The 19,232-nt window shown below is 40.2% G+C and overlaps 1 protein-coding gene across 1 annotated transcript in view; it reads left to right on the top strand.

Moving 5' to 3' along the window:
• lrmp (lymphoid-restricted membrane protein) overlaps nt 1-19,232 on the top strand; it is a 322,294-nt gene that overhangs the window by 193,989 nt on the left and 109,073 nt on the right. The gene's annotated exons all lie outside the window — the stretch shown is intronic.

Here is a 19,232-nt window from a genome sequence, read left to right on the forward strand (position 1 = left end):
GACCGAAATTGATGCAGTGGCAATACATAAAGGGGAAATGAGGAAGGCAGAATGTAAGAGACGAGACATGGATTTGAATTGTAGAGAGATTTTAATGAGAATTGTCTTCTGATGACTTCCTGCTGTTGTCTGAGCAGTTTTACAGTGTCGGGTCATCCCACCGTATTTTACCTTTTAGTGCATTTAATATATCAACCACGTCACTATAACTGTAAACATCACTTGACTCACATTCCCGCAGCAAAGCAGAACCCGTGGTTGTTTATCTTTGATTTATGTACCTTCGTATATATTAGTACTGTCAAAGTTCAAGCATTAACGCTGGAGATTAAAGTTAATGCTTGAACTTTGACCGCACAAATGTATGCTGTGTAGTCTGGAGTGATCTTTTGTATTGTATTTTATGTATGTACACACTTAAAATGCCTTTGACAGGATAAAAAAAGTTCTTAAATAGCATTATTACGCAAGTTAGAATCATATTTTGAGACGATTCGACTAAATACGACTAAAGATGTCCGATCGGGTCCGATCACGTCATTTTCAAAGTATCGGGATCGGCAAAAAAATATCGGACATGCCTTTTTTAAATATATATATTTTTTAATTAAATCGTTTTCTAATTGTATTAACGTTACAGACAAAATGTCATACACTCATCCAGAGTCTTTAGTTTTGGTTTAAAGTAGGGTTATCAAATTTATCACTTTAACGGCGGCAATTAATTTTTTTAAATTAATCACGTCAAAGTATTTAACGCAATCTACGCATGCGCTGCACGACCCACTCACGCAATGTCGCGTTCAATCTATAATGGCGCCGTTTTACCTATATATAGAACTCAAAGGCAGCGTAAAATGAGTAGAGTGAATTTTGGCAGCCTTTAGAGCCTTTTTCTAATTGGCTAAAGCCTTACAATCCCTCTCTCATCAATTAGAAATATCGTGGGAAGCAATGTGGGGAAGAAAGGTAGTAGTTGATCTTTTTCTTAACACCCTATGTTATTTCCCAACGCAGAGAAGATATATCAATTGGTGCCACTTTGCACAGTCATGGTTGCACTTCCCATCATGCATTTGGGCAGAACAGTTAAATGGCTACAGTATCATTTACTGAAAGCTCAACAAATACTCTAGATGGCAATATTTAGTCACAATATACAAAATCACATTTATCCTTTAAGAATTACAAGTCTTTCTATCCATGGATCCCTCTCACAGAAAGAATGTTAATAATGTAAATGCCATCTTGAGGATTTGTCATAATAAACAAATATAGGACTTATGTACTGTATGTTGAATGTATATATTCGTCCGAGTTTTATTCATTTTTTTCTTAATGCATTGCCAAAATGTACATGATCGGGAAAAATGATCGGGAATGATTGGAATTGAATCAGGAGCAAAAAAAAAAAAGCAATCGGATCGGGAAATATCGGGATCGGCAGATACTCAAACTAAAACGATCGGATCGGGAGCAAAAAAACATGATCGGAACAACTCTAAATACGACAATTTGGCAAAGCGCAGATGACTCGAAAGTAGTCTTTTAATCTGCCATTTAGCCCTTGCCTGTCCTTATATCGCTCTAGCGTCCCCAGCTGGAGAATGAGGTCGGCAGGGTCACGATTTCATCTGATTTAGAATTCAGCCCGTTGAGGGGGAATTATTCAGAACGAGGAAAATGCGACAAAGAGAGCAGCAAAATGTCATTCTTTCTATCTCTCTCATCCAATATCTTTACAGGATATTCTTTTTATCTAAGTATTTTTCCCCAATTGCTAAATAAATGATATGGTCATGATAAATAACAGTCTTGTGCTAAACAGTGTTGGGCACGTTACTTTAAAAAAGTAATTAGTTGCAGTTACTCACTACTTCTTCCAAAAAGTAACTGAGTTAGTAACTGAATTACTCTACAGTAAAGGTAACTAGTTACCAGGGAAAGTAACTCTTTTCGTTACTTTAAAAAGAAGTTGTTGTATGTAGTAGAATTTTCTGAGCAGTATTCGAGTCAGTTGAATAGAGAAGAACAGACAGGTAGTTGTGTCATAGAACCTTGTAATATTTATTGCACCTCACCAGCAACAGATTTATCCTACCCTTGAAGTGCAACAAAAATAAACAGATTTGAATTGCTTACCACAGATGTCGACAAAAGCTTTGCCCCGGGACATAAATTACACTTTACGTGCACGTTCTTTCCTTTAATTTCGGCCAACTTGAAATCGTGTTTATATCTCCACCTCGTAAAGGATGCTCTGCCATCATATCCCTCTGCATCTCTTTTGCGTGTGTGTGTTTGCCGCACGCACTGTTCCGGTTTGTGTGTAAAAACACCGGCTCGGAAGTACGTGCGCTATTAGGCTCGAGCGTTTACGTCACAGAATCGGGGATCACAGTTGTCGCACACTTGTTTTGGCTGATCTGGGGTGAACTTTCTGAAACCCAAAAAGGCTCACACGGCTCTCCCTGGTGCAGCAACAAAACCCTGCAGCACATTTGGCTGGCATGATGCGAAAAATAAACAAATTAATCCGCAAAATCTGCTGAATCCGCAGTCCATCTGCATGCTATAAATCAATGCTTTATTGTGAGATGCTGACCCGGGTGATGTTACATTCGCATTCCTCCTCAAAACAGGAAGTTATTCATTTTCATGGCACGGGATTCAAACATGGAATAAATAAAACGGTCGCTTCCACACATATCCAAGCGGTCCATTTCATTCAGGAACATAAAATTCCGCGGGAAATATGAAATAAACATGCCTTTTGATGTCATAAGCACTTTAAAACATCAAGTCCTCGTAGCTCGTAGTTGAAAATATACAACAAAACAACATCATTATTATAATCCTATCAGCAAATTTTATTTGACTATTGTCAGTAGCAACTAAAGTAAACATACTCAGTAAGTTCCCCACCTCGTTGTCTCTCCACCTGCATTGTTTCTCTACCGTTGCATATTTAATGCACAATCAGCAATGCTAGGTAAAGAGGTCACCATCTTTTTTCAACATCCCTGCAAGATCAGATGTGAGCCTATATTCATTCGCACAGATTTGACCTATTTAAGTACCTGAAAGACAACACTCTGAGAAGTGGACGCTCTCGTAATGAGAATCGGTTAGTTGTACAGCTCTGGATCAAGTTGTCCTACGCAGATTAAAAGACTCATGACATTATTAAGCCAGCGATTCGTTCCCGAGAGTAGAACAAGACGGCCGACCGTCTCGGAAGACGTGTTCGCGGCAAGAAAGCCAGCGTTGACCTGCATAGTATAAGTCCGACGACGAGATTACACGCGATTTACAGGAAGGGTCACGCCCCCCAAAAGGAGGAACATGAGTGGACACAATTAAAGGGAAAGTCTGCGTCCCTCTTGCATGCGTCACAAGATGTCGAATTTGACTAACAGCTGCCTCATGTTCCCCAATCTGGAAACAAACACACGCTGATAAGTCAATAACTTTCTCATCTTGTACACCGCAGCTTTGGAGGATGTTGTTCGCTGAGATATTAAAGATTCTATCCTGCAAAACAAATTTGGTGCTTGTAGGGATGAATAAATAATTGACGTTCTTATCCACGTAGCAAATAGCGATGAGTCTAGTGAAGGTCTAGAGCAGGGGTCCCCAAACTACGGGGCCCGCGGCCACATTTGGTCCAACCCCCTGAACAAAAAAAAAAAAATTTTTTTATTTTTATTTTTTTCAATAGTGTTATTTATTTCCTGGCTTTTTTCTGTGAAGAACCCAGAGATGGTTATTTGGTTATTATCTATTTAATTAATAGTGTTATTTTTTTTAATTATTATATTATATTCGCTGCTCAGCCTCTCATCTTAACCGATAAGCGCTCAGGGCCAGCAAGCTCGACTCCCAGTATGGCTCCAAAGAATCTGAAACCTGGAGACTTGGATGAAATAAAATCCTCCATACAGAAGTTGGAGGTGTCCTTGACTGGCTTGATTCAAAACCAGAATCAAGAAATCGTCAGAGAGCTCCAGTTACTTCGCGCTGAAAACGAGAAACTCAAGCAGGCAGTCAAGGAGAGAGATGTTCGCATCAAGAGGCTGGAAATTTTGGCTGACGATCTCGACCAGTGCCGACGCGAATCTCGAACACACTAAGGATTATCTACTAAAGATAACAAAGGCTCTGACTTTAATTTGCACGGACATAACATGACACGAATGGATCGGGCATCTAAGGGGAGAGGGGGTGTTGCAATTATGACTGTCAATCTCCTTGAATGTATTACAATTGATCTCCTAATCCCCAATTGTAAAAACATAATTATCTGCTGTGTCTACTGAGCTCCTGATTCAAATGTCTAGTATATGGAAAAGATACTGTATAAAACGAATAATAAGCATGTTTTCGTTTTGGAGACATTAATCTTGGGATAAAATATGTACAGCATGTTGTTATACATATACATGTCTGATGAAACTGTTACAGTGACCTTTGTGTGCGGCAATTGTTGCCGCTACTCACACCAGCTGTGATAACACATAATCACTTTTGCCACACACATAGCCACAACAAAATGTTCCACAGCAAACAGATGCAAAAATGTCAGGGACATGACTAAGCCATAACCTTGTACGCCCCGAAATTAATTGAGCTGCTTGACTGGACGCTAGGTTACTAAACTCAGATTGTTGATTGTGTTAATGTACAGTTCTGATGTATGTTCCATGCCTGAATGTGCGTCTTTAGTTGTATGGGGGACGGGAAACTGATAGCATATGCTTCATCTCGTTCGCCTTTGTCTTCTTCTTCGGTTCCTTCGGGCAAATCATATCACATTTTGTAATTGTCAATGATTGTCAATGATACCGATGATGATGACAATAAAATTCCATTCCATTCCATTATTATATTTTATTATATTATATTATATTATATTATATTATATTATATTATATATTTTTTTTTTATTTACTTTTGTTCCGTGACGAATTTAGAAAGGGTTATTTGATTGTGGCTTTCTGAAAAACAATAAATTTTTACTAGGGCTGTCAAAATTATCGCGTTAACGGGCTGTAATTAATTTTTTAAATTAATCACTTTAAAATATTTGACGCAATTAACGCAAATGCCTGGCTCAAACAGATTAAAACAGACATGTCCAAAGTGCGGCCCGGGGGCCAAATGTGGCCCGTGATCAAATTTCATCCGGCCCCCAGCCTGTGTCATAAAATCAATCATGTCTGGCCCGCACACAGACCTAATAAATATGTCAGCAGTACTTCTACCAGCATATGAAGTAGCTTACACACTAAATGCTGCTCCTCATTTACCCACTAAAAGGCAGCAGCACTCTAAGCAACATTACCCCGCGTGACCCTTTACTCTCAATTTTCTAAAATGGCGACAATCAACAACAACAAAAATTGACTGTCACGACCGACGCTTCAAGGATAGGTGGAAATTGGACTATTTCTTCACTAAAATACGCACAAACTGTGTCTACCTCATTTGCAAAGAGACAGTCGCTGTTTTTAAAGAGTTCGATGTGAGGCGATATTACCAAACAAGACAAGCTGACATGTACGACAAGATTACAGGGAAGATACGTAGCGAGAAATTGAAGCAATTTAAAGCTAGTTTAATTTTAGAGCAGCAGTATTTCGCAAGAGCCCAAGAGATGAAAGAGAACGCCACAAAGGCTAGTTGCAAGATTTTGTGGAAATTATTAATAATAAAAAAAATAATAATAAAGAAAATGTGACACACAGAATGGCTTGCTAAAATTTGCATAAATATATTGTTCTACGTAAAGGATGTCAGCCAAGGTCGGCCCCCCACATTTTTAACATACCGATTCTGGCCCTCTTTGCAAAAAGTTTGGACACCCCTGGATTAAAATGACAGCACGGTGCAATGTCAACTTGCTACAGTACTTGTGTTTTTGGGAGTTTTGTCGCCCTCTGCTGGCTCTTGGGTGCAACTGATTTTATGGGCTGAAGCACCCATGAGCATTGTGTAATTATTGACATCAACAATGGCGGGCTACTAGTTTTTTTTTTTTTTTGAACATTTTACAAATTTTATTAAAACAAAAACCTTAAGAGGGGTTTTAATATAGAATTTCTATAACTTGTACGAACATTTATCTTTTAAGAACTACAAGTCTTTTATCCATGGATCGCTTTAACAGAATGTTAACAATGTTAATGCCATCTTGTTGATTTATTGTTATAATAAACAAATACAGTACTTATGTACCTTGTGTTGAATGTATATATCCATCTTTTGTTTTATCTTTCCATTCCAATAATAATTTACAGAAAAAATATCGCATATTTTAGAGATGATTTGAATTGCGATTAGTTACGATTAATTCTTTTTTAAGCTGTAATTAACTCGATTAAAAATTTTAGTCGTTTGACAGCCCTAATGTTTACATTTAGGCACTCCTGCAATCGTCACACCTTTTCTGTTACAAACTGACCCCGGCCCCCCATTAGAGAAGGGAAAAGTTATGTGGCCCTCACAGGAAAAAGTTTGGGGACCCCTGGTCTAGAGTCAGCGTAGGGGCAAATTTTAAAAATCCGTCAGACGTCCATCGTCGTCAATGGCACTGAAACCTGATCATTCGCTACAAGCCTTTCTAGTGCAAATGGCTCATCATACACCGCTGGCCAAAAGTACTGACACCCCTGCATTTCTGTCAGATAATGCTCAACTTCTCCCAAAAATTGACTGCAATTACAAATACTTTGGTAGTAATGTCTTTATGTATTTTGCTTGCAATGAAAACACACAAAAGAGAAAGAACATTTTTTAAAATCATGATCAGTTTACACAAAACTCCAAAAATAGGCTGGACAAAAGTATTGGCGCCCTCAGCCTAATACTTGGTAGCACAAACTTTAGACAAAATAACTGGGAACCGTTTCTTACAATGGAATTTTAGACCATTCTTCTTTAGCCAACAGCTTCAGGTCTCTGAGATTTGAAGGGTGCCCTTTTCAGATTTCTCCACAGGTGTTCTATGGGATTAAGGTCTGGACTCATTGCTGGCCACTTTAGAAGTCTCCAGTGCTTTCTCTCAAACCATTTTCTAGTGCTTTTTGAAGTGTTTTTTGGGTCATTGTCCTGCTGGAAGACCTATGACCTCTGAGGGAGACCCAGCTTTCTCACACTGAGCCCTATATTATGCTGCAAAATTTTTTGGTAGTCTTCAGACTTCATCATGCCATGCACACTGTCAAGCAGTCCAGTGCAAGAGGAAGCAAAGCAACCACAAAACATCAGGGAACCTCCGCCATGTTTGACTCTGGGGACCGTGTTCTTTTCTTTGAAGGTCTCTTTTTTTTCCTGTAAACTCTATGTTGATGCCTTTTCCTAAAGAGTTCTACTTTTGTCTCAACTGACCAGAGAACGTTCTTCCAAAACGATTTTGGCTTCCTCAGGTAAGTTTTGGCAAACTCCACCCTGGCTTTTTTATGTCTCTGGGTCAGAAAAGGGGTCTTCCTGGGCTTCCAACCATAGAGGTCCTTTTCATTCAGATGTCAACGGATAGTACGGGTTCACACTGTTGTGCCCTCGGACTGCAGGACAACTTGAACTCGTTTGGATGTAAGGTGAGGTCCTCTATCAGCCATCCACACAATTTTTCTTAGAAATCTTTCATCAATTTTTCTCTTCCGTCCACATCTAGGGACGTAAGCCACAGTGCCATGGGCTTTACACTTTTTGATGAGACTGAGCACGGTAGACACAGGAATATTCAGGTCTATGGAGATGGACTTGTAGCCTTGAGATTTTATTTTAAAATCTAAATCTAATATATATATATATTTCAATCAAAGGCTACAAAGAGAACAATAGAGCAATTAATTTAAAGAGGGCAGCAGAGCACGCACGAGATCAGAGTGACCCAAGGGTGCAAGCGCACATCTTGTTGTCCTTCTGCACTTTGATATTCAAATATGTCAAGACAATGACAGGCTGATATTGAACAGTCCGCCCCTTTCTCAAGTGCTTGAGATTTTTTTTTCTTTAAATAAAACCATTAAATGAACGCAGTGTTTAGGATTGTTGTTGCTTTTTCCTTAGGGCATCATATGACGGTATAGACATGTGATGATGGAACATGTGTCATAATGCATATGGGATGCTTGATCCCAAAAAATTGCTTTGCAATTACCCTCTGGGTTTTTTTTTAACCTTATGTCTTACAATATGGACCTTGTATTGTACAAGGCTACATTTGTTTTATGTAATGATTTCGTTGAGATACTTGTTTAGTGTTATATATCACCAAAATGATCGTAAATTTTGTATCATCGTAAATTCCTTCTCCGGTCTCTCTCGGCAATTTGAATTATATATAATGAATGTAAACTATTTTAAAGTGCTGATACATTCAAAATTACAGATGCAGAACGCCCACTAGATGTCACTATCTCAGCAAATCAGCGATGTGATAAGTCACCACACAACATAAACATATGGCGCTTGAATATCGGGATGCCGATCGATTGGGTCCGATCAAGTCAATTTCAAAGTATCGGAATTGGCAACAAAATATCGGACATGCCTTTTTTTAATATATATATATATATATATTTTTTTTTTTTTTCTTTTTTAATTAAATCGTTTTCTAATTGTATTTAACGTTATAGACAAAATGTCTTACACTCATCCAGAGTCTTTAGTTTTGGCTTAAAGTAGGGCAATCAAATTTATCGCGTCAACGACAGTATTTATTATTTTTTTTTAATTATTCACGTTAAAATATTTAACGCAATTAACGCATGCGCTGCACGACCCACTCACACATTGTCGCGTTCAATCTATGATGGCGCCGATTTACCTATATAAAGAGCTAAAAGGCTGCGTAAAATGAGTAGAGTGAATCTTGGCAGTCTTTGGAGCTTTTTTTAATTGGCTAAAGCCTTAAAATTAAGAGGCAATGTGAAAAGCAATGTGGGGAAGAAAGGTAGTAGTTGATCTTTTTCTTTACACAATATGTTATTTCCCAACGCAGAGAAGATATATCAATTGGTGCCACTACACACAGTCATGGTTGCACTTCCCATCATGGATTTGGGCAGAACAGTTAAATGGCTACAGTATCATTTACTGTACGCTCAACAAATACACGAGATGGCAATATTTATTTATAATATACAAAGTCACATTTATCCTTTAAGAATTACAAGTCTTTCTATCCGTGGATACCTCTCACAAAAAGAATGTTAATAATGTAAATGCCATCTTGAGGATTTATTGTCATGATAAACAAATGCAGTACTTATGTACTGTATGTTGAATGTATATACTCGTCTGAGTTTTATTCGTTTTTTTCTTAATGCATTGCCAAAATGTATATGATTGGGAAAAATTATCGGGAATGATTGGAATTGAATCGGGAGCAAAAAAAAAAAAAGCAATCGGATCGGGAAATATCGGGATCGGCAGATACTCAAACTAAAACGATCGGGATTGGATCGGGAGCAAAAAAACATGATCAGAACAACCCTAAAAGTAATAATAGTTTTTGATTTTTTTCATGATAGTTTTAAAAATTATTTGACGGTGAGTAACGCAGTCAGAACAATAGGAAATAGCGCCGTCAGCAAAAAAGAAGGCTGACAACCCAATTTGGTTTTTTTGGGGGGGGGGGGGGGGGGGTTTCGCCAAGTTTTACTTTTTGTTGACAATTTGTTAGCCATTTCAAGTGAACTTCATGTTAAGTCCTTCCAAGTCAATTTCAGTGTAGAGACACAAGTTTTGGCCATCTCAAATCTGCGTCACATCTGTCACTTGGCTTCAGGAGACGAGCACAGGTACCGGCTGATTCTATCTGACTACAGAAGCTTATCGGGTGTTTGCAGGGGGGTCCGCCAACACCTGTTGCAAAAAGAGCGCTGGACCGATAAGACGCGAAAGTAAACTCGAAAGATGTTGGCATGAGCGGATTGGTCGTTTGCCATTATTGAAACTTGTTAAAAAGCAAACAAACTAAGCATGTTGAATTTACGCCGGGATTACTAAGTGGAAAGCACATGTGCGCAGAGGGAGGTTCATTGCGATAATTACTGAGCGCTCCCAGTTGCATCCGGCTCGCGCGAGCTGGTGGCGAGCCAGCCGACAACATGTACCGAAAAACAACAGTCACTGTTCTGGCACCGTGGCCGCTCTCTCTTTTCTCTCGCGGGCTCCATCTGTGCCACTTCTCCCATGCCTTCATCTTCTCCATCTTTCTCACATTTCTTGTTTGTTCCGCCCCTTCCTAAAAGTCGCCCCTTTTTTTTCCCCTCCCACTCGAGGACATGTGCTCCGGGGCGAGGTAGCAGGGTGACAGAAGCTGGACCCTTTGGTGTCGGCAGTTCCTTATCTCGCTTGTGTGTGTGTAAGAGAGAGCGGGCCGCTGTTCTCGAGGGCAAAGTGAGGTGCGAGAGGATGATGCACTTGATATACTGTGAAGAGAGAAGGAAGAAGTGTGTAAGAGAGAGAGAGAGAGAGAGAGAGACGGAAAAGGGGGGACGACAGGCCTTCGCCAAGTAGTTTGTGCGGACTACGCCTCCTACTGGAGCGTATTTCGCCACTGAATAGGCGTGTGTTCAAAATACCCCAAGTGTAACGCCAACAAATTACTAAACCAAAACAACATCCAAGCGAAATTTACCACTGTAGCAACTGATTTAGAAGGAAAGTCAACATTGCAGTTCCTGGGCTAAGTAAGGCTAAAAGCTAGAATTTCAACAGGAGTGCGGGAACTTTTAGTGTCCACTTTTTGAATTTACACTATTGTTATGTAGACTAAACTATTGATAGCAAAATGTGGGCGTGGAAAATAGTGTAGTTGTTTGCCAAATTGGACATGAAAATACGCCTTTTAGTTCAACTCGCCGGTAAATTATTAATTATTATTATACTTTTGAATGGATGTAAAAGATCCGAGCTGGACATAAATGGAGTTAGTGACACGAATTTAACGGGTGACACTTAACTCATTCACTCCCAGCCATTTTCACCGGAGCAAGACCCTTCGCTCCCGGCCGTTTTACTGGATTTTGACTGATTTTGCAAGGCCCACACAAAATTCTGTTCTATTGCTATATAAACATGGAACCCACCAAAAGAAAGATTAGACTCTTCTTTCATTAGGAAAAACAAGTTAATATCTTTTTCCATTCTTTAGAAATCAGAATTAGAAAACAGCTTAGTTTGAGCAATTTTCCAATTTCTGATGAAAAAAGAGAAATTGAGCTTTTTCTAAACGCATACATTTCAAACAACTTTGACTTTAACACAACTATTTTTTGCTTTGTGACAGCCCAAACATCTGAATTATGTTTTCCTTTTACAAAGTAACATAAACAACAAGACAAATAGAGCCTTTGAGAGAAAAGTAACTATTTACACATAACTGAACTATTAAACTGGGAGATGACACTTTTATGGCCGCAATAGCCGGGGCAAACTTTTCCCTCATCGCCGCCTCTCATCAAGATGGATTTCTTTTGTGGTGACCACTGCCTTGTGCCTTTGGGCCTTTGCCTACTGAAACAATTAAAAATAGAACGTATTTGTACGTTTTTGGGAGCAAATGAGTTAATGACCTCGGTCATAAGTAGGGGTGTGACAAAATACAGTGGGACAAATAAGGTTTGGTCACCTACAAACAAGCAAGATTTCTTGCTGTCAAAGAAGTCTAACTTCTTCCAACGAGGTCTAACAAGGATCTACTCGTTACCTGTATAAATGGCGCCTGTTTTAACTCATTATCGGTATAAAAGACACCTGTCCACAAACTAAGTCAGTCACACTCCAAACTCCACTATGGCCAAGACCAAAGAGCTGTCGAAGGACACCAGAGACACAATTGTGGACCTGCACCAGGCTGGGAAGACTGAATCTGCAATAGGTAAAACGCTTGGTGTAAAGAAATCAACCGTGGGAGCAATTATTAGAAAACGGAAAACATACAAGACCACTGATAATCGATCTGGGGCTCCATGCAAGATCTCACCCCATGGCGTCAAAATGATAACAAGAACGGTGAGCAAAAATCCCAGCACCACACGTGGGGACCTAGTGAATGACCTACAGAGAGCTGGGACCACAGTAACAAAGGCTACTATCAGTAACACAATGTGCCGCCAGGGACTCAAATCCTGCACTGCCAGACGTGTCCCCCTGCTGAAGAAAGTACACGTCCAGGCCTGTATGCGGTTCGCTAGAGAGCATTTGGATGATCCAGAAGAGGACTGGGAGAATGTGTTATGGTCAGATGAAACCAAGATAGAAATTTTTGGTAGGTTTGGAGGAGAAAGAATACTGAATTGCATCCGAAGAACACCATACCCACTGTGAAGCATGGGGGTGGAAACATCATGCTTTGGGGCTGTTTTTCTGCAAAGGGACCAGGACGACTGATCTGTGTAAAGTAAAGAATGAATGGGGCCATGTATCGAGAGATTTTGAGTGAAAATCTCCTTCCATCAGCAAGGGCATTGAAGATGAGACGTGGCTGGGTCTGTCAGCATGACAATGATCCCAAACACACAACCAGGGCAACAAAGGAGTGGCTTCGTAAGAAGCATTTCAAGGTCCTGGAGTGGCCTAGCCAGTGTCCAGATCTCAACCCCATAGAAAATCTGTGGAGGGAGTTGAAAGTCCCTGTTGCCCAACGACAGCCCCAAAGCATCACTTCTCTAGAGGAGATCTGCATGGAGGAATGGGCCAAAATACCAGCAACAGTGTGTGAAAAGCTTGTGAAGAGTCACAGAAAACATTTGGCCCCTGTTATTGCCAACAAAGGGTACATAACAAAGTACTGACATGAACTTTTGGTATTGACCAAATACTTATTTTCCACCATGATTTGAAAATAAATTCTTTAAAAATCAAACAATGTGATTTTCTGTGGGGGTTTTTTCCCACATTCTGTAGGTGGTAATTGATCTTTTTCTTAACACCCTATGTTATTCCCCAACGCAGAGAAGATATATCAATTGGTAGCACTACGCACAGTCATGGTTGCACTTCCCATCATGCATTTTGGCATGGTTACAGTATCATTTACTGAAAGCTCAACAAAAACACTAGATGGCAATATTTAGTCACAATATACAAAGTCACATTTATCCTTTAAGTCTTTCTATCCGTGGATACCTCTCACAGAAAGAATGTTAATAATGTAAATGCCATCTTGAGGCTTTATTGTCATAATAAACAAATACAGTACTTATGTACTGAATGTTGAATGTATATATTCGTCCGAGTTTTATTCATTTTTTTCTTAATGCATTGCCAAAATGTATATGATCGGGAAAAATTATCGAGAATGATTGGAATTGAATAGGGAGCAAAAAAAAGCAATCGGATTGGGAAATATCGGGATCGGCAGATACTCAAACTAAAACGATCGGATCGGGAGCAAAAAACCATGATCGGAACAACCCTATTTTCCCCCCATTTGTATGTTTAATCTGTAGTTTTTTATTATTCATTCAAGCATTTTTTTAGGTGGGATAAATTTTAAAAACTCAATGTCCACGTATATTTATTCATTCGTGATCCAAAACTAATATTTCATTATTTCTTTTTCGGTGAGCAAAATACACACCCAATTTATTTAAATTGGGAGAATTGATTGTGAATGCTCATCTGTCAATGCCATTGACGGCGCGAGACGTTCAATCCACCCAGTCAAAATAGATTGGACGTCTCGCGTCCCCCCGTCAATGGCGTATAGTTAGCTAACAAGGAAGTGACCCAAAAATGCTCTCCAAACAAAAACAGAGCAGAGCGCCTTGACTTTTGGACCGGTGCCCTTTTTGTGCTCGGCACAGACGCCGAGCAGACATTGCACAGCCGTTGCGTGGACGTGGAGGCCTCGGGTCGCCGCTACACCGTTATTAAAAACAGTGTGATAGCATGTGGGCTGTTCCCTCTCTTCACCCTGTTTCTTCACACTCCTTTTGCCTTCTTGAAATGAATCCTCTGCTCCTCGGCTACCCTCTCGCTCCTCGGTTTCTTTGCAGCGGGTTCGCCGCAGACCTTAGACCTGTGCCGTCCGCTACCTCCTACGATAGCTTTCTTGTCAGTTTTTCTTCTTTTATTAACCTCAACCTGAGTAGAAATCACATTCTTGCTTGGAGACTGACCTCCTCACCCTTTATCCATGCTTCAATTATAAGGCAAGTGTACTTTAAAGCTCTCTTTTTTTAATGTTCTCTTTGGTTGTCCTTGAAGAAATCACCAACACTGGTTGCAAGTAAACACGCATACATTCCCTGAGCAAAAGTCTACCTCGCATTTTAAGAATTTGCCATGACAACGGCCATCACAAAAGGTGATGCAAACACACGCAAAAGCTTTCAAATTCCCGATAATCGGTGCTTATTGGTTAGATCAGATGCAAACCGAACATGAGCGTAATTAATTGCAACAAAATGTGCCTGCAAGCTTTGATTTTGACATGGTTTTTTTTTTGTTTGTTTGTTTTTTTAAGGGTATTGTTGTGCATCATTTCAGACACTATACTTGAAATGCTTTTACAACATGTTTGAATCCAGCCGCAGTCTGGTTTGACTCTCCAAGGCCAGGGCCGAACACGAAGGGCGGAGCTTGGGAGGCCCATCAAAGGCCCATCCACAGCGGACCTCATTAAGGCTTTAAAAGGTAGCGCGTCGCACCTCATACCAGCCATCCGCCGCCGGGAAGCGCTTTGCGGTTCTCCCTCCATGGCGCTCCCGTCTTGATACTCGTTCAATCGCTCTTGCGCTCCCTCTCCCGCTGTCTGTCTATCCTAGAAGGAGGCCAAAAGATGTAAACAAAGCCAGCACCTAATTAAATAGATGAGCAATATTAACATAACCTGAAAGCCCAAGCCAATAGTACCCGGCACATACACATATGCACACCTCCCTTCAAATACCCCTCCTCCTCATCCCTCCATCCATTTTCCGATTTTTTTTCTCCCCTCTTGTTGTGATCGGAGCAGCGAGCGCCAATTGTGGGCAGTGTAATTACCATTAGGACAGAAAAGCCGTGCGCTTCTTTGATATGGTAATGACGCTCAATGTACACCCTGTAACTCCCCCCAATGCGCCCATCCATCCCTAGCCAGCACACTCACATTCAATCCTCCTGTACGCCCCTCACTCTTGCAAACACCTCCAAATAATGTCATCCATTAATATCAAGCAGGGCCACATGGAGTTTCGCTTATGGGAAGTGGAGAGAGCAAGGTGCACTCAGTGGGAAAGATGGCCTTTAAGTCTTTTTTTTTCCAGCTCGCTCGAAGTATAACTAGCACTTTTGTGTCAAAAGCAATTGTCACTGTCAACAAGTATTTCTCTGAATCCCAAAGTAGAATCAAGAATGTGCAGTTTAGCTATGCCCGTTCCTGACCAATTTGGTGCCCTAGGCAACATATTTATTGGCGCCCCCCCCCCCCCCCCCCCCCCCCCATTTTCACTACATATATTTAAACACACTGAAAAATCTCATTATATACACTCACCGGCCACTTTATTAGGTACACTTGTCCAACTGCGCATTAACACTTAATTTCTAATCAGCCAATCGCATGGCTGCAACTCAGTGCATTTAGGCATGTAGACATGGTTTAAGACAATCTCCTGCAGTTCAAACCGAGCATCAGTATGGGGAAGAAAGGTGATTTGAGTGACTTTGAACGTGGCATGGTTGTTGGTGCCAAAAGGGCTGGTCTGAGTATTTAAGAAACTGCTGATCTACTGGGATTTTCACGGACAACCATCTCTAGGGTTTAAAGAGAATGGTCCGAAAAAGAAAAAATATCCAGTGAGCGGCAGTTCTGTGGGCGGAAATGCCTTGTTGATGCCAGAGGGCAGAGGAGAATGGCCAGACTGGTTTGAGTTGATAGAAAGGCAACAGTGACTCAAATAACCACCCGTTACAACCAAGGTAAGCAGAAGAGCATCTCTGAACGCACAGTACGTCGAACTTTGAGGCAGATGGGCTACAGCAGCAGAAGACCACGCCGGGTGCCACTCCTTTCAGCTAAGAACTGGAAACTGAGGCTACAATTTGCACAAGCTCATCGAAATTGGACAATAGAAGATTGGAAAAATGTTGCCTGGTCTGATAAGTCTCGATTTCTGCTGCGACTTTCGGATGGTAGGGTCAGAATTTGGCGTCAACAACATGAAAGCATGGATCCATCCTGCCTTGTATCAACGGTTCAGGCTGGTGGTGGTGGTGTAATATTGTGGGGAATATTTTCTTGGCACTCTTTGGGCCCCTTGGTACCAATTGAGCACCGTTGGAACGCCACAGTCGACCTGAGTATTGTTGCTGACCATGTCCATCCCTTTATGACCACAATGTACCCAACTTCTGATGGCTACTTTCAGCAGGATAATGCGCCATGTCATAAAGCTGGAATCATCTCAGACTGGTTTGTTGAACATGACAATGAGTTCACTGTACTCAAATGGCCTCTACAGTCATCAGATCTCAATCCAATAGAGCATCTTTGGGATGTGGTGGAACGGGAGATTCACATCATGGATGTGCAGCAGACAAATCTCCACCAACGGCGTGATGCCATCATGTCAATATGGACCAAACTCTCTGAGAAATGCTTCCAGCACCTTGTTGAATCTATGCCACGAAGAATTGAGGCAGTTCTGAAGGCAAAAGGGGGTCCAACCCATTACTAGCATGGTGTACCTAATAAAGTGGCCGGTGAGTGTATATTTAAACACTCAAACTGAAAAATCACGTTATCTCTTTGTAATTTATTATATAAAAAAAGACAACAAGTACAGAAATTAAAGAAAAATGCTGTAATAACTATTCCAAAGCACTAAGGGTGTAACAGTCCATGTATTTGTATGGAACCGTTTCGGTTCGGGGTCCTCGGTTCGGAACGGAGGTGTACCGAACGAGTTTCTGACGTAATGTAACCCTTACTTTTCGAGGCTGTGAGTCGATCGGGTTACAGTTTCTTTGTGTAGATTATATTTACTCAGTCTTCTCTACTATAATGAGGACCAACACGGTAGGATAGTATAAGAAACGTCATCAGCGCGACAACGGGGCCGCTGCAAAAACGCAGTGAAACGCGGGCATTAAAGTCAATCAGCCAATGCACACCAGTCGCAGTGCGGCCGCGTGTTAGACGCGTCCCAGAAGCGGCTCAACGCAACGCACACGAAAAGAACGGCAGAGTTTATGATTTGACGCGAGATGCAACCCTCCTGCGTCAATACTACTAGCTAGCAGTGGGCAGACCGGAAGTCAATCGTGTAAAAACACGGTGGATCCGGTCGATTTTCAAACTAATATGCAATCGTAACCCACTTTTTGAGTCCATCAGATCCCTTGAGTGGTAGATCGGGGCACAGTTGACGTGTCTTTGTTGATTTACTGCTGTCTTCTCCGCTATAATAATAACCAACACGGCCCCGTGTTCAAACAAAACCCTTCTATCACAACAAAACAAGTAGGAACTATTATTCACATAGGAACTAAAGTTATACAACATAAAATATACAATATTAATGAATACTACATCACATTTTAAAATACAAACACATAATAAAAAAAAAAAAATTGAAATGAGCTAAAACACCTGTAATTAAATAATAAGAATAATACACAGATCCTGCTTACACAATTAAATTTATTAATTTCTGTGTGGTGCTTTAACTTGAGAAAATCCACCAATAAAGCTTTTGAAAACCGTTCATAAGAAAAAAAAAAATGATTCAATGAGGCATTTCATTTGGAAAATACATGTTAAAATCTTTGTCATTGGGATTGCTTTTCTCTTTAGCACAGGACTTTTTTTCTTCTTCTTTCTTTCAGAAACAAAGGTAATACGCAGGGTCTGAAAGGCAAATTGTTGTTGGATTATTGTCTTTAAATACCCGCTACTTTTTGAGCAGAATTCTAGCTTTGTATAGACCAATGTTGCTATTGTTTAAACCACAACAATGTGTAATAAACAACTAGCACATTTATATTTTGGATTTTGTTTTCTTACTGTACCGAAAATGAACCGAACTGTGACCTCAAAACCGAGGTACGTACCGAACCGAGATTTTTGTGTACCGTTACACCCCTGCAAAGCACTAATGAAAACACTTCCAAAACAAATGCATTAAATAAATTACAATTGTTATTACAATATGATTAACACCCACCCACACAAACCTATATAAAGACACACAGAACACTTTAAAATGCAACTTTTTTCCTTGACCTTGATTTATAACCTTACTCACCTTGTCTTCACTGATGCAAAAGATTCTATTGTACTTTCATGCGACAGTTGTTTTGGAAGGTGCACTTCATTCCTGGACTTGGTGCTGATGGTAATAAGTTCGCTGTAAAAGATGGCCCAGGATTTACAGAGGTAGAAAGAAAATATTTTAGAAGAGCATCTACAAAGAGAAGAAAGTGGAATGTTACATTAGTCAAATAGCTGTTGATTGTGAAACCAGCATGACATAACCATAATAGCGCCTAAATTCTTGCAGCCTACTGTACCTGTCTATTGGATCCGGCCACTATCTTTGATGGGCGTAGTTAAAAGAAAATAAATTCTTGAAGCACGGCATCATCACAGGACTATCCAATAATAATGAATTAAATAATATATGATTGCAAAAAAAAAAAAAAATTGAATATGTTTTTACATGAACGGTATCGCCATTTTAATGAATTAAAGACACACTTAATAACAAATGTTTGCATTTAAATCCGTGGCACTTTTAGTCCCCCATACCACAGAACTTTGAAATGATTAATTCCATATTTCATGGTGTATTTATTTAATTAACCTTGGCACTTTTAGGCAAGGCAAATTTATTTGAAAAGCGCAATTTAACACAAGGTAAAAGTGGTTCACATCACATGAAAATAAGCAAGACAATTTTAGTCTCCCATACACTTTGTCCAAATTTCTCTAAAATTGGAGGGGGCTGGGGGGGGTAAATTTACTGTAACTGAAACTAATCCACAGCTGGCTGAATCCTGAAAATATTTCTAAAACAACAGCCTGGCTAATGATACGCATAATTTTGCTTATAACCGCTAGCTTGCAGTTGCGCTAAGTCTACGTGCTTATGCTGCTGTAAAAAATCCTCACAACAAACCTGTTTTTCTTCACGTCTTTGCTGTCTTCGTTCATTTTCTTCTGACCCGAAGGGCTTTTGTCTTTTCATGAAGTTGACTTGTCACCGTAACGTCGCTCAATTGCGGAG

The sequence above is a fragment of the Corythoichthys intestinalis genome, chromosome 13, assembly GCF_030265065.1.
Source record: "Corythoichthys intestinalis isolate RoL2023-P3 chromosome 13, ASM3026506v1, whole genome shotgun sequence".
Lineage (NCBI taxonomy): Eukaryota > Metazoa > Chordata > Actinopteri > Syngnathiformes > Syngnathidae > Corythoichthys > Corythoichthys intestinalis.